Source organism: Panthera leo, chromosome B2, assembly GCF_018350215.1.
Source record: "Panthera leo isolate Ple1 chromosome B2, P.leo_Ple1_pat1.1, whole genome shotgun sequence".
Taxonomy (NCBI): domain Eukaryota; kingdom Metazoa; phylum Chordata; class Mammalia; order Carnivora; family Felidae; genus Panthera; species Panthera leo.
In genome coordinates, this window is record NC_056683.1 from 65228729 (window position 1) to 65256716 (window position 27988).

Here is a 27988-nt window from a genome sequence, read left to right on the forward strand (position 1 = left end):
TTAAGTGATTATTTAGTTGCTTTTAAGATTTATGTATTCACCCAAAATGTTGCTCTTGTGAAATTGTATTGGAATTATTCTAATAGAATGTGTGGCCACCTTTCAAGATGTTCTATTAAACCTATTACTTATTAAAGTCTTTATTGGCTCTTTCCTCTTTACAAGTGAGAGGCAGTTGGAAGTATATCACTACCAGATGGAGTGGGAAATATATGCCCAGGCTGGGTATTGCTACTCTGACATCAAGGAATAGGAGAGTTTTCAGAACACTCTTTAAAAGTAGAGAAAACTACTCACTGTGCTTGTTTTCTTTTTGATATGGATCTTATAGAGGGCAGCATATGGAAGCAACATTTTCCAGATTACTGCCCCCTATGCAAAGGGTGGCGGTCAGGCCATTCCAACAGCACACATCAGTGTCATGCCGTCTCTCCCTCACTGAGGGGTCCCATGGTGGCTCACAAGGGGTGGCACCCTACTTGCTAACCTGCCTTGCTACAATCAAAAGCTAGGAAAGACACCCCCCCCCCCCCACGTCCTGCCTTGGGCCTTATTTCACTTCTAACAGCACTGTTTCTGATTCACAGTGGCCAAGATGAGTGGCACAGGGGAGCCATCTTATGCCCCTTGTGAAGGGCTCTGCCACTCCCCTGTGACTCCCCCTCTCTGCATCACACTGCTGACCCCTGGCTGCACTGGATGCCAAGCTTTTTCAGGTAACCTTCAGCTTGTTTGTGTCCCACTGTCTGATCCATGGCTCTGGGGTAGAGTGTGGGCTTTGCCCTGAGGCTGCCTCACTGAGAGGCTGCTTCTCCTTGATATTGTTCTAAAGTGAATTTGCATCCTTCAAAGATTCATACACCACTCCTCCCCTCACATTTTAGGAGGTATTACTCCTCTGTATTCATAGGAGCTAGATGGAACCCCTTTTCACCAGCACCCTTAAAATTTGAAGCAGCTGGTTCTCATGCTTCTACCTGGAAATTATTTTCCATTACTTTAGGATTTCTTCCTGTAGGTCATCAGTGTCATAATCCCAGTAGGTCTTTATGTCTTTCTTATGATTTTTTTTTCTTTGGAAATTTAAATTAAGGACATGAAGAAAAGTGAAGTCGATTCAGCTCTCCAGGAATATAATATTAGCAAATATGTAGAAAGACATGAGAAATAGGAAAGAAGTGGTACAGTGGTGCTTTCTTTAGAGTTGACAACGAAGACTCCTCAGCCAAGCATAGAAGTGCTGGCTCATATCCGTTGGACCCCAAAACCCATGTCTGTCTTCCCTCTACCCCAGTGTTCTACTGTATGATTCAAACGTCCTCCAGAAGCTGTATTGCAGAACATCCCCTTCTGTGTTTTAAGTGTGAAATAACTACTTCTCTTGATCTTGTGGAAGTCTCCAATTGGCATCCTGTGAGTGACTCAGTGTTGCTTAATAATCTGAATTTCAATGCCAGTAGAGAAGGTTTCATCAGGTTTAATAAGCCTTTGCCATTCTCTGTTACAATATGCTTTGCTGGCTTCACTTATTTGCATAGTATGAGTTTTGAGCACCTATAGACCATGCCCTTTGAAAATCTCCATTGCCCTTTTCACTGCAGAATCACTGGTATGTTAGCATAGTCCTAGCACATGGGGGTACTTAGTAAGTATTGAATGATAAATGAATGAATGAAATCTTTTTTTTGAAAAAAAATGTGTGTGCAGGTAAAGAAAGAGACATAAAAATATAATAATATATAAAATATACTGTAAAAATAAACTATACTAAGATCTGACTATGCAGAAATGTACACAACAGGTACCTCAGATTATCATACTTCCCCAGCTCTGGTACATTGGATTTTCACTGCTTGGGTTGTTAAAAGTTTGTTGTGGTTGTTTTGTGTGTATGTGTGTGCGTGTCTGATTCTAAACAGTATTGGGCCTTTTTTTAAATTTTCTTTTTATTCTTTTAAATTTACATCCAAATTAGTTAGCATATAGTGCAACAATGATTTCAGGAGTAGATTCCTTAGTGCCCCTTACCCATTTAGCCCATCCCTCCTCCCACAACCCCTCCAGTAACCCTCAGTTTTTTCTCTGTATTTATGAGTCTCTTATGGTTTTTCCCCTCCCTGTTTTTATATTATTTTTGTTCCCCTTCCCTTATGTTTATCTGTTTTGTCTGTTAAAGTCCTCATATGAGTGAAGTCATGATTTTTGTCTTTCTCTGACTAATTTCATTTAGCATAATACCCTCCAGTTCCATCCATGTAGTTGCAAGGGTTATTAAAAGTTTAGATTAGTGTGTCTTGATATCTTTCTCCCTATTTTTGCCCTAACTTCAATCTGCAAGTGGTACAGTTATCTATACTTTTTATTATATGCATGTATGTGCATGTGTGCATGTGTTTCAAGAGCTTCGGCGACATAAAAGGCTTATAAATGTTTGCCTCAAGAGTCTCAGATGATCACTGAACACTTTTGAGCTGAACGTCTCTCCTTTGAGGCCAACACATTTGAACTTCAATAACTGTAACTAGGCTTGCATTGCTCTTAAGTATGGCAGATTTGAAATCCTTTGACATCTCTTTATAATTTCTGATGTGAAATAAATGTCTATGAATATGCCTAGAAATCACATTCTCTTTACCCCTGAAAATTGTATTAGGTTTTTCAAAGGTTACAGAAAGTTTCTACATGACCACCATACTTTATCACTATAGCCCTAGCATGTTTGTGAATAGGACACCAATTTTTTACTGATATTTATATTTTCAAGACTACCTTATCATATGATGAAAACATCTTCCCTCTGTTATGGTGTCTAAAATTTATGCTGTCCTCAATTGTCAGTTTTAGGCCTAGATATCAGAACTGGGTTTAGAATGATGATCATTTCACATTTTGCATCCTACCATGTTCATACAGGTCTCTCTTATTAATTAATCTCAAATATTGATCCTGGCTTATGTGTGGTTTATTTGTAATTAAACTAAAATGAAATTTTGAACACTCATCAGTTTCATGAAGGTAATTACTACTAAAATGGCATGTTTCTATAATTTTAGGGTAACACATACTCAGTTGTGGAAAACAGAAACCCCCCAAAAAAATCACATTAGGAAAAAAGTCATCCTTAATAACAGTAAGTACTTAAAGAAAGCTTATTATGTACCAGGAATATTTTAGGCACCATACATTTATTAGCTTAGTTAACTCTCACAAAAATCCTAGGAAATAGACATATAGGCCTTCATATGGTCCTAGGGAATACAACAAAACAAAACAAAACTCGTGCTCTCTAAAATTACACACTAAAAATCACAGAGTTTATTGGAAAAACAGAGATAAGACAGTTAAAACTTATGTATCATAGCACTATTACCATAACACTGAGGGAAACATTAATTTGTACTTTCAGAGACAACTTTGACAACTGGAAAGGCACTTCACAGAGGCTGGAGGCTCTCTCTGAGGTGGGGAATTCTGGCTTTTAGGCACTGGCAGGCAATGCAGATGAGAGTGAAGATCTGAGATAGTATGGTGGCATTTAAAGTAGGCACAAGAGGAAGTGACACCTGATAAGAGCCCAAAACCATGCAAGACTGGAGGTCTGCTAATGAAATCAGCTGGGCTTGGAGTTTTCTTTGTGGGAACTTTTTAGATAACTAATTGAATCCCATTACTTTTTATAGATTTATTCACTTTTTCTATTTTTTTTCCTGAGTGGTAGTTTGTGTCTTTCAGTGTCTAATTGTGTCTTTCTATCCATTCCATTAAGGATATCTAATTTTCTGGCATACAATTTTTCATAGAATAATATTCCATTATTTTACTTTTTAAATTTGGAAAATTGACAAGTCCCCTATTTTATTTCTGATTTTAGTAATTTAATCTTCTCTATTTTTCCTTTGTTATCCTAAGTAAAGATAAATTATTCTTTTCTATCTTTTTAAAATACCAAGTTGCATAGATTTTGTCTATTTTTTTTTTTTTTGCCATTCTCTATCTCATTTATGTCCACCTTCTTTATTATTTCCTTCCTTCTGTTTCCTTGGGTTTAATTACCTCTGCACAGTGCATTTCCTGCATCTCAAGTTTTGATATGTTGTGGTTTCATTCTAATTCATCTCAAACTATTTTAAAATTTATGCACACACCAAAACCTGGATGCAAATTTCTATAACAGCTCTATTCATAATTGCCAAAAACCTGGAAGCAACCAAAATGTCCTTCAATAGGTGAATAGATAAACAAACTGGTATATCCATACAATGGAATACTATTCAGAGAGTTTTTAAAATGATTTTAAGAAGTCACAAAAAAAAGACATGGATAAATATTGAATGCATGTTGCTAAAAAGAAGCCAGTCTGAAAAGACTATACACTATAGGGTTCCAACTATATGACATTCTGAAAAAGGCAAAGTTATGGAGGTAAAAGATCAGTGGTTGCCAGGAGGTCAGAGGAAGGCAAGAGGGTTAAGCAAGTTGAAGTACAGGGAATTCTTTTAGGGCAGTAAAACTATTCTGTAGGAACTCTAATAGTGGATACATGACACTATGCGTTTGTCAAAACACAAAGAATGAATCTTAATATGTGCAAATTAAAAAAATATTTTGGAGTTCAGAGAACCTAAAATGGAATTCAAAATTGACAAAACAGTCTAATTGTACTACAAATATTTGAAGCAACCTCACCGAAAGAGAAAGGAGGGAGGGAAGTGTGTTTTAAAAAGTTGATAAAAATGTTTCCCATGGGGGTATGGGTTAACAATTCTGATACCTCTATAGATGTACCCTGGAATTGAACAATTAAGTAAATAGATGGTGGAAGGTTACAGCCAGGTTTCTCACTGTTAGGCTGGGATGTTACATGTAAGCAAGAGAAGAAGGCTAGAATGATCCATGTGGTAATGAATCAGAATTGAAAAGATTAATATGAATTCATTTTTAGCTTAATATACTTGTAAATTGTTACATATAGAAATATATATATAGGTCTACACACACAGATTAATAGACACACATATTTTCTTATGCTGCAGTCTGAGAGGGCCTAGAAGTAACACCATCCCAGTAACAACAGTCACACCTAGCTCCCATACCTTGGTTTCTAGTACATTCTCCAATAAAAGGACAGGGAATTCCATGGAGAAATAACTGATTCTAGTACTGGCATAGGGAATATACAACATTATCCTGAAGTATCTTGTAATATCATAATTTTAGGAAATCCTCAAAAAGAATCTCACAATGATAATGGGGTAGTAAGTGTCCTTCCAGAATTCATTTTCATATAGAACCAAGGAATGTGAACTTATTTGGAAATACTGTTTGCAGATCTGAAAATACTCAAGATGAAGTCATACTATAATAGGTTGGGCTCTAAGTCCAATGACTGGTATCCTTATAAGAAGACAAGGCACTCAAAAACATAGAAAGGAAAATGCTATGTGAAAACAGAGATGAAAATGGGAGTGATGAGTCTACAAGCTAAGGAATGCCAAGGATTGTCAGCAAGCATCAAAAGCTGGAAGACACAGGATTCTTCCCTTCAGCCTTCAAAAGGATCATGGCCATGCCAACACCTTAGTTTCAAACCTCTGGCTTCCAGACTGTGAGAGAACACGGTTCTGTTGTTTTAAACTACTGCATTTTTGGTACTCTGGTGAAGCAACTCTAGAAAACTAATATAGGAGGTGTATGAAAGAGGCACAGACAACTGGAAGAGGTCCCAGTGGCCAAAGCCGGAAAAAATTTAAGCAACACAACAAATAAAATAGTATTGTATTATAACCCAAAATATAAAATACATATCCATAAGGTAATACTGATATAAATTACTAACTGAATAAATAAATATATGTGGAAAGGGGGTAATCCTTTTGGTAATTCTTTGGTAATTCTTCCATGCAGAATTCCAAATAATTTACTTTACTTTCAAGGAGCTGGAGCAAAATCCTCAATCCTTAAATGTGGGCTATTCATAGTGATTTTATTTTGAAGAGTATAGTATCGAAAAGGGGGGGTTATAACTTCACAGTGGAAAAATAAGACAAACATTACTTCAGCCAAGTAATTAAGGACAACATCAACAATAATAAGTCATGTTGATAGTATACGGCCTTCATATGATATGATGAAAATGCTATTTTCCCCTCTGTAATCTTCCTCCTAAGAACACATACATGTAGTCTAATCAAGAGAAAATATCTGACAAATCCAAATTGAAGGACATTCTACAAAATTCCTGATCAATACTCCTCAAAACTTTCAAGGTCACCAAAAAAAGGGAAGGGGAGCCTGGGTGGCTCAGTCGGTTAAGTATCCGACTTCAGCTCAGGTCATGATCTCACGGTTCATGAATTCAAACCCCACATCGGGCTCTGTGCTGAAAGCTCAGAGCCTGGAGCCTGCTTCAGACTCTGTGTCTCCTTCTCTCTCTCTCTCTCTGCCCCTTCCCAGCTCATGCTCTGTCTCTCTCTGTTTCTCAAAAATAAATAAATGTTAAAAAAAAATTAAAAAGATAAGAAGTCTGAGAAACAGTCACTGCCAACAGGAGTTGAAGAAGCCATAATGATTAAATATAATGTGGTATCATGGATGGAATCTTAGAACAAAAAAGACATTAACTAAAAACTAAGGAAATCTGGATAAAGTATATGCTCAAAAAAAATTAGCCAAAAGGATCCAAAAAATATTTGGGATCTGCCTAAAAACAGCACATACAAATTTATTTTAAGTAGTCATAGAACATACACCAAGTAAAACCACATTCTGGCCAATAAACAAACAAACCTCAACAAATTTAAAAGAATTGAAATCTTGAAGAGTATGATTTCTGACCACTAGAGAATCAAACTAGAAATCAGTAACAGAAAGATACCAAGTAAATTCATACCCTTGGAAACTATACAACAGACTTCTAAATAACCCATAAGTCAAAAAGGAAATCTCAAGAGAAGTAAAAAATGTGTTTAAATGAAAAGGAAAATAAAACATGTCAAAATTTTTAGTATGCAGCTAAAGCAGTTCTGAGAAGGAAATTAATAATACTAAAATACATTAGAAAAGAGGAAAGTCTCAAATCAGTAATCTAAGCTCCCTCATCAAGAACCTAGAAAAAGAAGAGCAAAATAAATCCAAAGTACACAAATGGAATGAAATAATAAAGATAAGTCAATAAAACTAGGGCACCCGGGTGACTCAGTTGGATGAACGTCCTACTCTTGATTTTGGCTCAGGTCATGATCTCCCAATTCTTGATATTGAGCCCCAAGTGGGGCTCTGCTTGGGATTCTCTCTCTGCCTCTCTCTGCCCCTCCCCCACTCTCTTTCTCACACATGCACAACCTCTCTCTGAAAATAAATAATTAAAAAAATAAACCAAAGAAGCTGAAAACAAAAGAGACAAAATTAATGAAACATAAATCAATTCTTTGAAAAGTCCAATTCCAGGTTTCTAGATGGAGACCTTTACAGCTGGTCCCTATATACTTTTGATATGTACCCATCATTTTTTTTTTGCCAGTTTCTTACTTTCTGATGAAATAAGATATTGTGAGATTATCTAGTACTTTCTATGTCCCAATCCTAGAATCAGCTCTTTGTCCCAAAAGTACTGATTCCTTTTGGAAAGAGTAGTATTTACAAACCAATGTCAGGTCAATAGATTTACTTATTGCTCTGGTGTGTCATTGCTTCTAAGGCTTCTCAACAACAGAGCTTTACAGTGTGTGTGTGTGTGTGTGTGTGTGTGTGTGTGTGTGTGTGCATGTGCGTGTGTGTGTGTGTGCGAAATGGATTAATTGGTATTAATTTCAATTCAATACTACTGGGTACCTTATACAATTTTTTCTTTCCTTATTTTTTAAATCCCTTCTCCAGCAGTGATAACCTTGGCTCCCATTATTTTTAAAATATTTATTCATTGGCATAGCATAATTCAAAGAAAGTAGCTTCAGAATTGTCAACCCATAATAAACCTGTTAATAAAAGCCCTTTTTATATGAACAGTGTATTTATTTTTCCTTCATTTTTTAAATGATATTTTTGCTGGGCATAGAAATATATGTTGACCAGTTTTTCTTACAGAGGTTAAAGAAGTCTCATTTTCTTCTAGACTGAATTATTTTTGAAGTTCTGTTGTCAATTTGATCCTCTATTCCACTGTGTGTTATTTCTGGTTGCTTTTTTTCATATTTATAATTCTATTTTTTTTTTATTAAGATACAATTAATACAGCATTATGTTAGTTTCACGTATGCAACATGATTGCAAAATGATTGCAATACCAACATGTACACTACATGATATTGTTACATAGATCATTTTACTCCATAATTTTACCTCTGTTTTTGTCATTTTTATTTCTCTAACTTCAAGTATATTAACCCTTACTTCTGCCATCTCCAATTTGTTGTTAAACCCATCAGTGAAATTTTTTTCCAGATACTGAACTTTTCAGTTAATTAATTTCCATTTGGTTATTTTTCCCTTGTTTGTTAGTGTCCACTTCTCTATGGAGATTCTCTATCTGTTCACTCATTAAGACTATATTTTCTTTTAGTTCTTGAATATGTTTATTATAACTTCTTGAAAGTGCACAACCACTAATTCTACCATCTGCATCATATTAGAGTCTATTTCTATTGACTCCTCTCTCCCTTAATTACAAACACCTTTCTCTGTTTCTTCACATATCTGTAATTCTTAAATTTTATACTTAATTTTGTAGACAATCTGTTGTAGAGAGGGAATCTATTATTGGCTTCTGACTATGTTTATTTTGTTTTAGGAGGGAGTTCTCTTGGCTGGACTTGAACCATAAGCTCCGTTTTCCTTGCATTTGGCAGGAGCTGAATTTGCAGCTCAGTTCTCTCAGCATTTTAGCTCTTGTAATCTCCCTCATGCTTGCATAATTCAGGGTTCAACCAAAGATTTGGATACAGTTTTTTGTAGATTATTATTAGATGTTATTATTATCCACTGTATACATCCCTCCTTTTCCATATCCCCCTAACTTTTCAGTCATTGCAGTAGTACCTAACTTTATCCATTGACTCCTCTAGCCAGAAAGACAGTGGTTTTCTGCTCTAGTTAAAATTTCCTATCACTGCAGACTGGAAGAAAGCCATGTGTATGGGAATCTCTCTCAGTTAACTTTTCTCAAAGATGATTCCCCTTCAATATCTGCCTGCTTTTATCCTATGCCTTCAAATAATTGCCTTTTTAAGTAGTATTTTGTACAGGGCTTATAATTGTGCTCTACAGTAGGGTTGGTCCAAATGAAGGTAATCCACTATTACCAGAAGTAGTACCTCTGCCTGTTCATTTTTTTTAAGTTTATTTGTTTATTTATTTTGAGAGAGAGAGAGACATAGTGGAGGGAGCAGAGAGAGGAAGAGAGAGAGAATCCCAAGCAGGCTCTGTGCCGTCAACACAGAGTCCGGCATGGGGCTCAAACTCACAAACCAGTAGATCATGACCCAGGCCACAATCAGTTGCTTAACTGACTTAGCCACCCAGGCACCCCCTGCCTGTTCATTTTTTTATCATCTCTTTTCTCTTTCATTTCCTTAAGCATATTAAACTCACTTTATATTTTGCATCTAATCACTCTGATTACTGAATATTTACAGGTTCATTATTTCTTCTTTATCATAAGTTGGCTTTTTTTTCTTCATCTATTTGTGAAGTTTTTTCTTGGGGGTTCATATTTGTTGATACTTTTTTTTTTAATTTTGAGGTCTGTATTTAATGTTCTTTCCTGGAAAATTTCAGTTTACTTTTGTTTTACTTTCATTTTTTGGTTTGTTTTTGTTAGACATGGAAAAGGATCCTCCAATTCAAGATGACTTCAAACCAAATTCTTATTTTTTTGGAAGAATTATATATTGAGAATTATAGCTTCAAACCCACATGAGAAATTTCCCCCCTCTCTATCTAAAGCCAGATCTGTGAGAGGCAAGTTTCTTTATTTATGTATTTCACCCTTTAAGCATGGGTACTACCCTTCAGGGGGTAGGGCTTTGCAATAGGATGTCTAATCCAATATTTTCTTTTATATGAGAACTGAGCATTATCTACTGAATTCAGTCCCATCCTACCTCTAGGACCATATCTAGGGTTCATTTCTAGGTCATTGAAGCAATTTAAAAGATGCTCAGAGCAGCCATGGCTTCAGTTATTGCTTACTTCCCTAGACTTCTCCTTTACCTTAGTTTTTGAATTTTGACTTTTCCCTTACTTTGTTAGTGGCTCAGCTGGTCATTTAGAAATTTTTTTTTGAATCCAGAATTTTAAATGTTTGGTAGCCTAAGGGTTTTTCAGGATATCTAATATGTGATGTCAAAAAGAGAAAGTTTTTATTCTAGTTTTGAGTTTTTTTCCTTATATTTAATTTATTTACTTTTGTATTTAATCCAAGTGTTGAGAAAGTTGTGGGTGAATTTATTTTTCTCAGCAGGAAGGTCCCCTTTCAGGACTTTCTTCAGTGTAGTGTCCTGTACGCTGCATATAGCAGGAATTTTGCACTATTGATGATATATTTTTAAAGTTTCCCAGGCTGATGCTAGATTTATGTTTCTATTTGTAGTAATAAAATGTGTTTGTAATCTATAGTCAGGCTACTGACTTTCTTGGGAACTGTGTTAGTGATACTACCTGTCTACAAAAATGGTTAAAATTAAGTAAGACTGTTAAAGAATTAAATTTTGTCTCAAGTGCAATTCTGTTTTTATGAATTTATGGATTTTGAGAGAGTTATGATCAGAAAAACATGATTCTCCTACTTCACGTAAGTGAAATTTGAGTGGCCATCTAATCATTTCATTCCTCTCAAGCGAAATGGTAATAAAATAGTTTTTTATAGATTAGAATGTAATCTATTTAAAAGATTTCCAAAGAAAACCACATTTAAAAAATGTATTTATTGTCTCTGACTCTAAGGAAACTTCTTTCTTCTACAAACATGGTCTCAGTCCCATAGTCCCATTGTCTATTACAATCCTCTTAGTTACCAAAGTTATCTGACCTATCTGAAGAGAAATGCCAAAAGTCTTTATAAATATTTAGGAAAAAGAATAATTCTCTTTTTATTTTGGCCCATTAAGCCATCAAAATTACTGTGACTTTGTAAGGTAAGGATGGCACAGATCTTTTGCTATCCCCCACTCTCACAGAGCTTACTATTGCAAATCCACCACACCTGCCCAACCTGGCCTTCCACATTTTTGAGGTAGGTAATGCAACATTCTTTTATTTTCCCCAAGTAGTTATGTTTAATACAGTAACTTGGTTCCACCTATTAAACCAATCTTCAGTGTATTGCCGCTAGTCAAGTTGATCCCTAATTCTTTTCATCTCTTCTCACAAATTCAGTTTTCATATCTTTAAATAATACCAATGGTTTTCCCCTGGTATTCAAGACTATGATCCTCACAATAATCTCAAGTCATCATCATTGCCCTTTTACATCTGAAAAATTTGCGCACACACACACACAGACCTACACACATGTATGCATACACACACACACACACACACACACACACACACACACACACAACCCTGCATGGAAACATTTCAGTTCAGGTAGATTGACTTTGTTAGAACTTTTAATTCTAGGCTCACCTGTACAATTATAAATGTTTCTTTTTTATTAATTTTTTAATGTTTTCTTTTATTTTTTTGAGAGACAGAGAGAGACAGAGTGTGAGTGAGGAAGGGACAGAAAGAGAGGGAGACACAGAATCTGATGCAGGCTCCAGGCTCTGAGCTGTCAGCATAGAGCTCTATGCGGCCCTGGAACCCACAAATGCAAGATCATGACTGAGCAGAAGTCAGAAGCTCAACTGACTGAGCCACCCAGGCACCCCCATTTATAAACGTTTTTTTTAGTGTTGAAAGCTATTAACCAAGGCTTTCTGACACTTGAAGCCTTGATGCTTAAGACGATGCTAAAGTAGAAATAGAGTCAGGTGGCATCGTAGAATTTTATAGTTGAGATATATAAATATTTATATTTGTTTATTTTTTAAAGTTTTAAATGTTTGTTTATTTTTGAGAGAGAGAAAGAGACAGAGCGTGAGCAGGGAAGGGGCAGAGAGAGAGGGAGACACAGAATTCAAAGCAGGCTCCAGGCTCTGAGCTGTCAGTACAGAGCCCAAATGAGATCATGACCTGAGCCAAAGTCAGATGCTTAACCGACTGAGCCACCCAGGTGCCCCTATTAATTTATTTTTAAAAACTCATGCCATACACTTTTTATGGTTAATGCACACAACATAAAATCTAACCATTTTAAGAATACAATTCAATGGCATTTAGTACATTCAAAATGTTGTGCAACCATTACCACTGTGTAGTTCTAAACATTTTTATCACCCCAGAAAGAAACCTGGTGCACATTTATTAGTCATTCCCCATTCTCCTTTCCCTAAGCCCCTGGCTACCATTAACCTGCTTTATGTCTCTATGAATTTGCCCTTTCTGGATATCTAATGTAAGTAAAATCACATGTACACAATATGTAGTCTTTTGTATCTGGTTTCTTTCAGTCAAGCTTCATCTATATTGTAGAATGTATCAGTATTCATTTTAAATTTGTGTTGTTTTTCCCTTTGTTGTTGAGTTGTAAGAGTTCTTTACATGTACCACACACTAGACCCTTATCAGGTATATCATTTGCAAATATTTTCTCCTATACTATGAGTTGTCTTTTCACTCTCTTGATAGTGTCCTTTGATTCACAAGAAGTTTTAATTTTGATGAAGTCCAATTTATCCATTTTGTTGTTGTTGTTGCTCATGCTTTTGGTGTCATATTTCAGCATCCATTGCCAAATCCAACATCAGGATTTACTTCGATTTTTTTATTCTAAGAATATTATAGTTTTGGATCTTATACTTTTGATCCATTTTGAGCTAATTTTTTAATATTATGTGAGGTAGACATTGACCTTTATTCTTTTGCATGTAGATATCTTTTACATGTAGACATTTTTACAGAATCATTTGTTGAAGAACCTGTTCTGTCTGCCTCCATTAAAAGACCTTGACACTCTTGTCAAAAATCAATTGGCCAAAGATGTAAAGACTGATTTCTGAACTCTCAGTTGTATTCTACTGAGCCATATGTTTATCTTTATGACAGTACCAAACTTTTTTGATTACTATAGTTTGTAGTAAATTTTGAAATTGGGAAGTGTGAGTCATTCAAGTTTGTTCTTCTTTTTCAAGATTGTTTTGACTACTAGAGGTAATTTGCAATTTTGTACAAATTTTAGTATTTTTCTTTCCATCTGTGCAAAGAAAAAGGCCATTAGGTTTTGATAGGGGTTGCCTCAAATTTGTAGATCACCTTGGAGAGTATTGCCATCTTCATAATATTACATTTTCCAATCTATGAACAAACGGTATCTTTCCTTTTGTCTATTTCTTTAATTTTTTCACCATTGTTTTCATAGTTTTCACTGTATAAAATTTGTACCTCCTTGGCTAAATTTATTAATAAATTTTTTTTTGGTGCTTTTGTAAAAGATACTTTTTTCTTAATTTCCTTTTTTGGATTGTTCACTATTAGTTTGTTAAAATGTAACTGATTTTTGTGTGTTGATACTATATCCTGAAACTTCGGGTAATTTATTAGCTCTAATAGTTTGATTGTTGTTCTTAATTTTTTAGGATTCCCTCTATATAAGATCATGTCATCTGTGAAAAGAGAGAGTTTTACTTCTTCCTTTCCAATCTGGATGACTTTTACCTCTTTTTATTATTGAATAATTGTTTTGGCTAGAACTTCCAAGTAAAATGTTGAATGGAGGCAGGTGTTCTTGTCTTGTTCCTGATCATATGGAAAAATTTCTTTAATCTTTTAATTAAAATTTTTTTCGGGGGTTTTGTTTTGTTTTTTGAAAATGCCCTTTGTCTTTCTGAGCAAGTTTCTTTCTATTCCTTGTTTGTGGCGTGTTTTACCCATGAAAGATTATTGGATTATGTCAAATGCTTTTCTGTAACAATTGACATGGTCACATGGGGTTTTTTCCCCCCTTTTTTCTATTTATGTGGTGCATCATATCAATTAGTTTTTATATGTTGAACCATCTTTGCATTCCTGAGATAAATCTCACTTGGCCATGGTGTGTGATCTTTTCAATATGCTGCTGAATTTGGGTTACTAAAATTCAACTGAGGATTTTTGCAACTATATTCATTAGAGATACTGGTTTATAGTTTCCTTTTATGGTAATGTCTTTGTCTGGCTTTGGTTTCAAAGCTATGCTGGCCTCACAAAGTGAACTAGAAAGTTTTCCCTCCTCTTCTACTTTTTGGTGAAGTTTTCTTTATTCTTTTTTCTTTCTGCTTCTCAGACTGGATAATTTCAATTGTCCTATCTTCAAGTTCACTGATTCTTTCTTCTTCCTGCTCAAGTCTTATGTTAGTATCTTCTAATGAAGTTTTCATTTTAACTATTATATTTTTCAGTATCTAAATTTATATTTGGCTTATTTTTATAAATTCTCTTTATTGACATTCTCTAGTTGATGATATATTCTTTTCCTGGTTCCCTTTAGTTGTTGTTGTTGTTGTTCATTATTACATTTAGCTCTTTGAGCACATTTTAAAAAGTTGTTTTAAATCTTTGTCTCATAAGTCCAAAGGGCTTTCTCAGGGATAGTTTCTATTCATTTCTTTGTGTGTGTGTGTGTATAAATAGACCATAGTTTCTTGGCATGCCCCATAATTTTTGTTGACAACTTGATATCTTAAATATTATAATATAATGAGGCACCTGGGTGGCTCAATTGGTTAAGCTTCTGACTTTGGCTCAGGTCATGATCTTGTGGTTCATGTGTTCAAGCCCCACATCAGGCTTACTGCTATCAGCACAGAGCCTTCTTCAAATCCTCTGTCTCCACCTCTGCCCTGCTCATGTTCTCTCTATCAAAAATAAATAAACGTTAAAAAAATAATAAAGAAATAAAGAAATATTATAATAAAGTAACTCTAAAATTCAAAATCTCCTCCTTCCCCAGAATTTATTGTTGCTGCTTGTTGTGGTTTTACTTATTTGTTTAGTGACATTTATAACATATTTTTGGAGAGACTAAAGACTTTGTTGCATGTGGCCACTGAAGTCTCTAGATGCCTGGAGCCAAAAAAAAAAAAAAATCCCTCAGTCTTTGCAGCAGGGCTCTCTCTGTATGTTTGTTGGGACATGTCTTCAGTGCTCCAGCTGTTTACAATTCTGGCTTGGCCTTGTTTTCCTATTTGCATGGGCTTGAATGCCTATGACAGTTAAGAGCTTGAGATCTTCTCAAGTTTTTTCTGAGCATATTTCTAACTCTGATCATGAGCATGGCCTTGTAGATTCCCTGATATACATGAGAACTTTTCAAAGCCCTTATTCCTCAAAAGGATCTTCTTTCCAACATTTCCTTCCAGCTTTTTTTTAAATGTTTATTTATTTTTGAGAGAGAGAGAGACACAGCATGAGCAGGGAAGGGGCAGAGAGAGAGGGAGACACAGAATGTGAAGCAGGCTCCAGGCTCTGAGCTGTCAGCACAGACCCTGACGTGGGGCTCGAACTCACGAACTGTGAGATCGTGACCTGAGCCGAAGTCAGACGCTTAACTGACTGAGCCAGCCAGGCGCCCCAACCTTCCAGCTTTTTTGAGGTGTCTATTGTTTCTCACAATTGATATCATTTGCCTTACATGGCAGCAAGTTCATTTGCCTTTGAATATTTTCAACCACTGCCTTCTGCAGCCATGTTACTGCTTCTCTTCTCTGAAAGAGTTTTGAATTAGAGAAATAAAAGCAAACTCTTTGCATTAGGCTTCAGGGAGCTCCAAGAGAGATCAAAACAGACAGCAATAATTCTTTGAAAACAAAGTTTTCTGTGTTCCCTTTGGCCCTAGGAGCCCACACTGGGGATGTGGACTGCCATCTTCAAGACTGCCATCCATCTGGGGGAAGTAAAGTCAAGGGTAAGTTAAATTCTTACAAAGTTATCTTGCCAGTGTTCAGTTGCCTTTTTATTGATTGAAAGTTCAGTTGATTGCTGTAAAACCTTTGACTGTTTTCCAGAGTTCTGACAAAGTTGATTCTGACAGTTTTTGCCAGGTTTTCCAGTGTTTCTGCAGTGAGACATGCTCTTTGAGTTCCCACCATTTTTGATGATGTCACTCCTACAGATATACTTTTAACTGTTATTCTTACACATATAAAATATATTTGCTTGAACACAGAACAGAAATTATTTTTTCACTCAGTATTCATATTGGGTACATACTAAAACCTATCCTAAAAAGGTAGATATAACCATAAACAAGGCAGCCTGAAATCTTATCTCAGAGGTTTATATGCTTCTGAGAACATACAAGATACCAAAGCCACCAGGTCAACTACTAGGACCCATGGGCTAGCACCTGCTTTTGTAAACATTTATTGGGATGCAGCCACACCCATTCCTTATATATTGACTGTGGCTGTTTTTGTGGTATGGCAGCAGACTTGAGTAGTTCCAACAAAGCTGAAAATATTTACTATTTGGTCTTTCACAAAAAAGCATTTGCAGACTCCAGAACTAAGGTATTGATACTGAATATTGAGTTTTAAAAAGGAAAAAAAAAAAAAAGGACAGAGCCCCTATGCATGTAAGCATGTGTACATGTTATGATTAAATGTATTGTATTTCAAATATGCAGGAAAGGAACAATAAATTATTAAAAGGTACTTATTTGATCTCAGTGTGGCAAATAAATTTCTTAATATTTTAAGAAAAATACCATAAAGAAAATACTGGTAAATCTACCTTCCAATTAACTATGCTACAGTTTTGCTTTTGTGTGAGTCTGAAATTTTTAATATAATTTTGACATCACTCTATTATTAAACTTTCTGTACGAATGAAAAATTATGGCCTGGACTGAAAATTATGGCCTGATCTTAGGCAAGAGCATGGCTCTAAAATTATGCAGCATTAAAGAAGATGTATTCCAAATTTATGAGATAGGCTTAGCCTAAACTGAAGAGGATTTGTATGTATGAAGCCAAAGAATATTATACACTTTCATGATGATTATTTTAGAAGCATAGCCACTTGGCACCAGACTGGACATTGACTGATGTACTAAATCTTAAAAGTAAGTAAATTCACCTAGAGACACAAGGAAACTGATGAGAATTGTCTTGCTGACTTTAAGAAAGAAAAAAACTTCAGGCTTATTTGTCACTAACAGTGTACTGAAGGGAGGACACAGTTTTGTGTATCAGAAAGAGGATGTCAATATTGTAATATTACGGGTGCAGAAGTAGGACCTAATAACCTGAGGAAATGAGTACTATAAAAATCACAAGGTTTTTTGTTTGTTTGTTTGTTTGTTTGTTTTCCCTTCTGGGCACAAAGATTAGAGATAAACCTCATTTCTTTGCACCCTAGAGAACTAAGATGAGCACTGGACGCTTCTCTAGAAACATTTGAACTTGCTTCCTTAAAATCTGAAAGCAATTACCATAAAAATATCTGAACTATATATTACCACTAACTTCTAGGAGCATTGCTGGCTCATAAAAAGGCATAAACTCATATGCTTTTTATTGTCTTTCTTAATCTTGAAAGAATTGTTGATTTAATTAAAGCACAACTTCTTTTTAACACAAGACTCAAATCATCTATAAAAAGCAATATATTTCATGACCCCTAAGAATATCACACTAACTTGGTCTTTTAATACACCATAAGAATGTCAATTAATGTCAAATTAAACCCAAGATGGACACATTAAATTCCCATTGGCTTGAAATATTTTATTAGATGCTTTTGAATGTGTTCACTCTGGAGATTTTTCTGGTAATCATTAAGGAATGTTTGTACCTCAGAAGTTGAATCTCTTCCTCACATGTCTATACTGTTTTCCAATCATCTAAGTGTGCTGTAGTTTTAACTGGAAATCACCGGTGATGAGACCAGCAAAGAAGCTGGCTGAAGCAAGCCAGATCTTACACCTGTAAAATTAGAAACAAGATACCTTAACCAAGTGGTAACTGTCAGTGGTTACATATGAATGTTATTTTTATGGTAGAGTATTATTCAAGCCTATTTTGAAAACCTCAAATTAACCAGCAATTCAACTGCTCGGGATTGTTAGGAATGAAGACACAATTAATTATAAAGAGGTTACAAATTTGCAAAAGTAATTTACACTGGGCTTTGAAATTATAAATATAAATGTTTTCATGACATTTATTTTTGTTTTGCATTTTTCTTGCCACTTTGAAAATAACAAGGAACTCTTAACACATTATTACCCTGTGTTCAGCTCTCTGTACCGATCCTTTGCTTCATTTGATGTGGAGAATAACAGCAAATCTGGCTGAGGAAGGAGACTTAAAGAATGTTAGAAAACAACAACAAATCACAATGCCACAGATTCAGGGTCAGAATGCTGAGCTTGTAAATGAGTACTGGCACCCAGATAATATAGCCATGTATTTGATAGAGAAGGAAAATTAGCTGCTTAAAAATACTTTCACATGAGAGTAGAAATAACAAACTTAAAAGAGATTTTAAAAAACTCTACTTTTTGATACTTTAGTATGGGTAGCAGTGATTTGGAGAAAGAAAACATGAGACATCCGAGAGAGGGTATAGAAGCTAAGCTTAATGTGCAGTTCTGAAGTAAGAGATCACAGAATATCACATCAGGTAGCAACATTGCCCACCAAGGTTGGTGTAATTCAGGGGATTACGATGGTACCCAGAACAAGTATGAGAGTGTAAATTTAGTGGGATTAATTCTAAGTGAGTTGGACAAAACTGATAAGAAATAACCATGAAATGGTGTGAAAGATTAACTAATATTACTGGATCTTCCCTCCTGGTCTGTGGGAGCCAGGTCTGAGTTGGATCTATTTTGAGCAAAGGAGTATGCATCCAGCTTTTGCAAACAATATTAGGTTGTATAAACAGAAACTAAAACTAAATGCCATGGGGGAAAAGCAGAAGTGCTGTCACACAGTCATTTTTTCAGCTATATTAGGACTGGAAATAACAGACCAACAGAAAGTAAGAACTGAACTAAACCTTAGAGATGTTTTGGATCATCACGTTCTGGGATGCAGATATGAAAACTGAGATACAGAGTAGCTTGTGAACTAAATGTGTGTGTGTGTTATATGTGTACACACACACACACACACACACACTGCCCTGATATGAATTACTGTCTACCAGTGTAGTTTTCTTCACTTTGGTATCAAGCCCAGTGTGAAAACTCTTTCATGAGTAGCATTGTTTGCCCGTTCATCATTAATAAACACAGGGGTCTAGGCTTGCTAGCACATATGTAATACAGGAAAGAATCAGATCTTTGTGAGACAATGCACTGGAAATTATCTGAAAGGGCATACACAAAACCAACAACAGTACTTACCTCTAAAAAGAGAGTGAATGGAGAAAAATTAGGTGGTGGTCAAAGGCAATTTTAGCCTCATCAGTTTTGGACAGAATGCCTTCATATACCATTTGTGTAAATGAGAAATCAATTTGAAAAAGTGTTTTAGTAGATATACTAAACACTAAGTTAATCTTAGCATATTTATACATACTTACATATGTGCTTCCTCAGATTTATGTTTTTAAAATTGCTTAAGACAGAAAACACATGGCATCATTTCCCCAATTCTAGTTATACTGTCTTAAATAGCTATTTCTGAACAAGCATATCGAGTCAATTCTTTACCTTTCAGTTTCTACCATAACTTCATGTGTATTTGTTCTAACTGATAGATTACTATATCACAAAACCCACAAAAGACAGATTTTCTTTCTATTGCACTTGCCTCCAAACCTGGTATCCTATAATAGAAGTTACTATCAAGTAAAATTTTCTCTTAAGGTGCCGTTGGGTGACTTGGTCAGTTAAGCGTCCGACTTAGGTTCAGGTCATGATCTCACAGCTCCTGAGTTCGAGCTCCGCAATGGGCTCTGTGCTGACAGCTCTGAGCATGGAGCCTGCTTGGGATTCTGTGTCTCCCTCTCTCTCTGCCCCTCCCCCACTTGTTCTCTGTCTCTGTCTCTGTAAAAAATAAATAAACATTTAAAAATTTAAAAAAAAATTTTTTCTCTTAAAATTTTAGGAAGTACCAAGAAACCAAAATATTTATAAAGAGAGGAATAGAATTTCAGACATTCAAATATTTCATGAAAGTATGCTAGATATACACAAACCAAACATAATAACCCAGGGCTCCACCTAATGTTTACAGGTTTGTTATACCTTGATGGGAATCAGTCTCATCTATAGAGTTTAACTTCTGATGCTGTCATGTTTACCAAACTTGAGGCTAGTATTCACATTTACATTTTGATACATTTGATAATTTACATTTTGATAATTTTGATATTTTGGATATACTATAGTCATCACATTCTAATATAATGTGCATAGGCATATTATAGAAGTTGAGTTTTGGAGCTGGTAAGAGCCTTCAGAATCTTCTAATTCAGCTTCTTCGAATGAGATATTGAGAACCAAAAAATTATTGACTTAAAATCACTCAGCAAGTTAGTAATTTGGGACATAGGTACTAATCCACATATATAAATGTGGTTTTTTAAATTTTTTTAATATTTATTTTTGAGACAGAGAGAGACAGAGTGTGAGTGATGGAGGGGCAGAGAGAGAGGGAGACACAGAATCCCAAGCAGGCTCCAGGCTCTGAGCTGTCAGCACAGAGCCACACACAGAGCTTGAACTCATGAACTGTGTGATCATGACCTGAGCCGAAGTTGGATTCTTAACTGACTGAGCCACCCAGGTGCCCCTGAATGTGTTTTCTTATATGCAACCAAGTTAGAAATGTAAAATAGGTATGAGAAAGAAAGCATTGCAGGAATTCATTAAATATTCTAAGGTACACCTAAGCAAAAGCTTGCCTCTAATAGATTTTTAAAAAAATATATTATCTTTCTATTTAACAAACCTTGCTTTCTCTCAGTTAATATTCTGCATTGTCCAATGCTTCCCAATTGCAATTAAATTCCTAGCATTGTTCCTTTCAGATAGAGGATTATTAGAACAAATGCACTCTTGCCAATTCCCCCATCAACTCGTTTTGTAAACTCTATTTTTTGCTCTCTTCCTGGGACTAAATCAAACCTATAAAGTCCTCCTGTGTAATTCCCCTTCATCTTATAGTAAAAAGTGCTCTTTCTCCTGCAATCTGATGTACAATCGAAAATTTCAAACTACTAATAAACAGCATGGATCCCTGGGTCAGAAAGCTGACCATCTGTGTGCCAAACACCTGAGTGTAAAGTATGAAGCCTCTCATTATTGATTCAAAACATGAATATAAATTGGAGAACTCTGGAATGTTATCAGACAGAACATTAGAAGGTGCTAATAAACTCACAACTTCACACAGTGCCTTGTAGATGTTGCTTCAACTTCTCTTCAGTTTTTCTTTCTATCCTTTTATATATAGACCTGCCAGATTTAACAAATAAAAGTACAAGATACCCAGATAAACTTGAACTTCAGATAAACAACAAATAAATGCGATATTTGGAACATACTATTTGGAACTACAAAATTCTTTGTAGTTCATCTGAAATTCAGATTACCTGAGTGTCCTGTATATTTTATCGGATAACCCTATTTGTATACAAATAATTTTGAGCTACCTCTAAAGATAATCTATCTGGCTTTTCCTATGAGCTAATATGTGATATTCACAAATTTTGGGGAAAGAGATTTTCAACAAGTAAATATCGTATGAACTCTGCTTCAAGACCTACCTAGGGAAATTTGGCAGACTTGGTTTATTAAGTAGTCAAACCTTTTCTTAAAGATTCAATAATATTTTAGGCTTTGCAGGTCACACAGTTTCTCTTGCAACTCTTCCTTCATAGGGTAAAAGCAGTCACAGACAATACATAAGTAAATGAGTGCAACCATATTCCAATAAAACTTTATTTAAGAAAACAGGTGTCCGGCCAGATTTGGTCTGCAGGCTGTAGTTTTCCAATTATTGTCACATAGCCAATATTCCTGTGACATTAAATTTATCTTATTGGAAAATCAGTCCATTCAGTTGGATAAAGCTGGACCTTCCAAAAATCATAAAAAATAGTGTGATCTTTAAGGGAAATGGAAATCAAGGTTTTGCATGTATACTCTGAAACTACATATCCCTCTGCTATTGAAGAGAGATAAGAATGACCATACGATTAATTCGGTTTGTAACACTAATTAGAACTAAGTAATTTTAGAACATTATACTATTACCTAGTTTATAATACAGAGACATTGTTGTTTAGCCAAATTACTACTTTTTAAAAAAAACTTAATGGACATATTTAACATTAAAAATGAAGGTGCAGGCTGGTATTTCAAAGAAGATAGAAAATTTAAACAAGAGAAGTAACACTGAACAAAGCAAATGAAAAAGGATATTGTTATACAAGTGCAGCTGAAAGGCAGAAAAATAACAAGATATGGCTGGTAGGATAAATTGAGAGAGACAAATCTTAAGCAGTTTCCATGACTCATTGCTGAGCCACAGTAACCAGAGTGGTGCAGACTGACTCAAAATGGATATAGGGAAAGTGAATATGGTGTGGAAGAAGACAGACAAAGAGAGTCAGAGACCAAGAGAGGATGAAATGGAGTGATGTCTTAGAGAGATACCTTTCCTGGCGAGACGTGTGGAAAATAGAGACAGAGAGATTGGTTTTGTTTATGATCTCTTGCCAGCAACTACTTGCTTACAATATGGGAGTTAGGTCAAAGATGACAGGTATATCTGATGATGACAGGAAAGCCGTTTTTTTACAGTGTGTTTTGCTGTCCTAGGAGTTTAGTCTGGTAGAAAGGACTCAGGCATACGTTTAAAATCAGTCATGCATGTGACAGCCAACAATGTATTTCAAATAATCCATTGAAACAAGTGTTTCACTTGCTAAATTTGAGGCACAGATAAAGAGATGTAAAAGCAAATTGAGTGAAAAAAATCACTTTATTAAATGTTTCTTTTTATCTTTTCATCAGCATCAAAGCCAGAATCAACCTGACACAACAGTAATTGTATAAATGCCTGAAATGAAGTAAAGAGGTTATTGTCATTGAATAGCTATCTCCATGGCAATAGGAATAGATTGTGTACAATAAAGAGTGAAAAGAAGTAAATGAATAATGAATAAATACAATGCATATTCTGAGAGAACTCAGAAGCAAGCTGATGGTTGAGAGGGTGCCAGAAAAGTTACCCAGGAGTTCATGATACCAGAAATGACCAACATTCTAACTTTGTTATTTGTGAAATAAAATTGTCCCCTAGTTGGAATGCAAATTTAGAGGAAATGGCCCAGGATAGCCTTAGCTAGGCACAGTCATCACAAAAACAGTAACTGAATTAATCTTAACAGGAGATTTTATATACTCTGATCAAATTAACCTTAAAAAAAATCTCCAGCTCCTGTGTGAATATTTTGCATTTGTCACGTTAAAATATATAAAGAAGTCTTTGTTTCTGATGAAGTCACTAGATATCATCAAAGGCAAAATATATCTTGCTGGACGCGTAGTAACTAATCTTTATTGAGCACTTTATAATGCCAGGCATGGTGTTAAGTGCTTTTATATGTCTCACAACAACCCTGAGAAGGTGGTATTTTTAATATCTCTATTTACATATGAAAAAAAAGAGGCCCAGAAAGGTTAAGTAACAGTCTCAGGGACACAGCTGAGAAGTGACAGTGCAAGTCTTCTATTGCCAGGCTGTCCCACTCTATATCAAAGAGTTTTATATATGCCCACACAGATGGTCACTCACCACCTCAGGCAATAGTCAGTGTAGCCTTCATTAATTTATGATGATGGCACTTGGGTTCTGTGTACAATCTTTCCTGTCCTGGGTCACAACCATGGCTCATCTCATCACTCATGATGTTGGTTCCTGGCTGGGAAGGTGATCTAGTGGTGTCATCTACTACCACACTGACTTCCAGAGTTGATTCTGTGATCTTACTGGCTAGAAAGGTGTGCCCTTCCAACCCCCTCAGTCTGTGGGCAGCCCTCCAGAGACCCATTCTTTAGTTGTAGATATTTATAGAAGCCATCCTCTTTCTGAATGGAATTAGTAAAGTGAATGCTAAGGGTGGTTCTATTCAAAGTATGTTCCTCAAAATAGCAGAGCAGCAACACCTGAGGGCTTGCTCCAAAGGCAGCTTATTGGTCCTACCACCCAGCTTTACTATATCAGTATCTTTAGGATTTGCATTTTATGAAGACATCGAAGTGATTTGTATGCATGTTAAAATTGGAGAAACATCAACTTAGAGGACTTCTTCAGCCATCGCTTTTCCTCACATTTAGAAGATCCATTACTGTGTGTCAGGGGAGTCTTCCAGGACTCAGTCTCAGCTGACCAGAGATTTCTCTAGGAAGACATGGTAGGTGACAGTTGTAGCCACACTTGAAAATGGCTCTTCTTCATAGAATTGTAAATTGGAAAATGTTTTTCTTGGAGCCTTAGTTCTCCTCAGATTGCCAACGAAATCAATGACACAAAAGTTTCACCTTGGGATCAGACCTGTCACAGTTTTCAGTTACTCCTTGACTTTGGTGTGTGCTTCACTGCATAAAAAAACTCAAAGCTGAAACCGAAAAACTATATTGAATTCAGGTCAATGTAAGATGGTGGAAATCATGGCAGCTGACAGTGAAAGCTTAGTGGCAGACTTGTGACACAGAAACACCACTCCTGCCTCCCATTCCTTCCCTTTATTCCTGGCTGTCTCAGCAGTCACCTTTCCCTAAATGTTTATTTAATATTCAGGAGATTAATTCTGATTAAGTGCTTAGTGCCAGAGTCTTATCCTGCCAAATAAGGGTTTATAGTCTACTTGAAGTGATGCCATCAGTGCCTAAATTATAGAAGGATAATGTAAATAAAACAAGAAGTTGCAAACAAAATCACCAATTATTTATATTACCAGCTAGGTGGAAGCTCTAGTGAAACAGAACCTGGTCTCCCTATTTATGATAAAGCCCCAACAAACAATCCATGATAAAATAAGAAAACTTAACTTGAATGTCAGTTGTCCAGAACCAAGGGTCTTCAGTACAGATTACAAACCAATCAAGCAGTTTTTAAAAATCTCGGTTTTTCACTAGTGGTTAGTGTAGATTTCCTTTAACTTTAAAATTAATTTGCTTCTTATTTTTCATCTTGTACTAAAAATTTACCCCCACCTGTCTCCATATCTCACTTCCCCCTTGTCTATCTCTGTATCTGCCACCCTATCTTTGAAGTTTTTGCATCTCTTTCCTTGTGATCACACAACTTATTTTAGAACTGGCCAGGGTTTCTTTAGAAGGTTTCAATCTGGACTCCTAACACCCAGAATTTAAATTCATTTTGCATCCCGGACAAAGCAGGAATAACAGACTTGTAGAGACAGACATGACATGAAGACAGATGCCAAACACAATAGAGGGTTAAGGAAAGGCAGATGCCGAAGGGGGCAAAATTCAAATAGGAGAGAAATGAATCAATAAATACACAAGCAGTTAGGAAGTCCAAAAAAAAAAAAAAAAAGAGAGAGAGAGAGAGAGAGAGAGAGAGAGAGACTAAAGACCCCTTAAAAAGGACCACAGGATTTTACAAGATCCAGACAAAAGACTCTCAACTAATCATGGTCAAGATATGTGAAATTTAGCACTTACACTTACAGCTAACTTACCCATTTTATACATTAAATAGCATAATTACTCTTCAGTTGTGAATGTACCTGATTATACCCATAAGTGGAATGGTAAAAGTCATTGTTATATCAAAATTTTAGTTAAATATGTTTTATCTCCTAATATTATATTAACATCAGCAAAATTATTGCATATGCTGCATGTAACTTTTCAGAAAGCAAAAGTAAAGAAGTACATTGGCAGGTGGGCAATATAGAATACATGGTCTATAATACAGCTTTCTAAAGCCTCTCCTGATTTAATAGTAAGACCCAAACAGAAGCAAATTGTCAAGTGTGCAGCCAAGTGGTCTGCTGAAAGAAAGTGGCCACATTAATCTGCATTTTGGCCCTCATGAGTATCTAACCCATTTCTGATATTTACCTTACTTTTGAAAAATAAAATATACAAGCAAACATAGCTAAATATATTATTTAGGGATACTTACAGATGATAATATTTTTCTAAAGAAAAGGGATGCTAAACATAAAATTCAGGATAAATGTTATCTCCCAGAAGGAAGGCAGTGGAATGCAATAAGGAAAAGCACAATGGTATTGGTGATATTCTAGTTCTTAAAGTGAGTAATGAAAGTTCATTTTGTTGTTAACCAACATGCCTTATATGTTACATGTCTTCATATGCATAAAATTTTATGTAATAAAAATTTAAATAAATCATCCAAATATTTATTATGCTGCCAATCCATAGAGTGCTAATTAAAAAAAAAGAAATTATGAAAATTCACAAGTTTGAATACTAATTATGTGGGAGATTAAAGGAGGTTTATGCCTTGAAATATTTTTCTAATTGAGTTGAAAACAGAGAACACATCACTCTGCCAGAGAAGTCAAGGGAAGGACTCCTGGCCCTTCTGTTTCTTGGTTGTGCTTGAATGTAAGAATGACAATTCTGCTTTTTTCCAAGAATAACTCTAACCATTTTTTCTCAGAACAACTAACTATAAGTTTTGCAGATAGTCTGTGATAGAGTTTTTCTTAAATACTAGAGTACCATGTATTTTAGTTTGGATAAATGTCTATAAATGCCACTAGAGGGTTGAAGGATCTACTGTAATTCTTTAAAAATCTTTCAATTTTTAAAAGCTAGGCACATTAGAACAGGCAGAAAATAATAAACTTGTTGAAGATGTGGTTTGCCAACATATGTGAGTATCTTAGAATATGGATATGAACAAGATAGATAAATGGAGACTGGGTAACAATGAGGTAAATTTACAACTTGTTAAATGACCATGCTCTAAGTGTACTGACTCATCAGTGAGTGGTGGACAATAGGGCTCTTAACCTCAGGTGATCCAGTAGAAGTAAATAATCCATACTAGGTCTACCAGATTGTATGAAAGTGGGAAAATTAGCTAATAAAAAGATATATCCCAATGTTCTTCACAAACTAGACTGATGAACCCAATCCAACAAAATACATTTAATCAGAGTATATGTAAAGTCCAATACTTACTTTTAAAAATACATGGCAAGACAAATTTTTGTGAAAAGTTTCCAGAAGTGAATTTGATTTCTGTCTGCATGAATAGTGGTAGAGTGTCCAGAAAATGGAGGCAATCCTTCTCCACTCTAAACTGTTCAATATCCACTCAGGACATTTTCCATTTAAGTGCCACATCTTAAAGGAGATATTGAAGAAAACAACCAAGGAAATATTGAAGAAAACAACCAAGGAAATATTGAAGAAAACAACCAAGATAATGAGCTGCCTTGAATCAACATCACATATGGAATAGTGGACGTCAAAACTGAAGAAGAAAAGACATGGCAAAGAAAGGAAAGTCAGAGTTCAATTATGTGTACAATTACTTCAGGCACTCTCATGTGAGTAATTAATTTGATTTGCACATTTCTGCCTTGAGGGGAGAACATAGCCAAAGAAAGGAAGAATTATCTAACACTTATTTTTCCTGGAGATAATTATGGGAATGCTAAAAGGGAGATTAAAATATTTGACTCAGGATTATATTAGATTAATTTTAAGATTACTTCCAAATCTAAAGAGTGTGTGTGTGTATGTGTAATTTTAAATTTAGGTACTTTTCCCAACTAATACAGTATTTTTAAGATTAAAAAAAAACTCTTAGCTGAATAAAATTTTGCCTTCAGCCATAGTATAAAGGCAGAGAGAAACTATAATCAATAGAATCTAAAAGACCTGATGTTAAGAAAAAGATTAAAGCAAAGAAAATTCAAATATGGTAACCAAGACAGCCTT

The 27988-nt window shown here is 35.4% G+C and overlaps 1 long non-coding RNA gene across 1 annotated transcript; it reads left to right on the plus strand.

Annotated features, from left to right (window-relative positions):
• The first annotated feature begins 597 nt into the window (after positions 1–597).
• LOC122219073 lies at positions 598–27588 on the plus strand. Its single transcript, XR_006202250.1, has 3 exons — positions 598–716; positions 15911–15979; positions 27364–27588. It is a non-coding gene; the product is annotated as an uncharacterized LOC122219073 (long non-coding RNA).
• Positions 27589–27988: the final 400 nt, after the last annotated feature.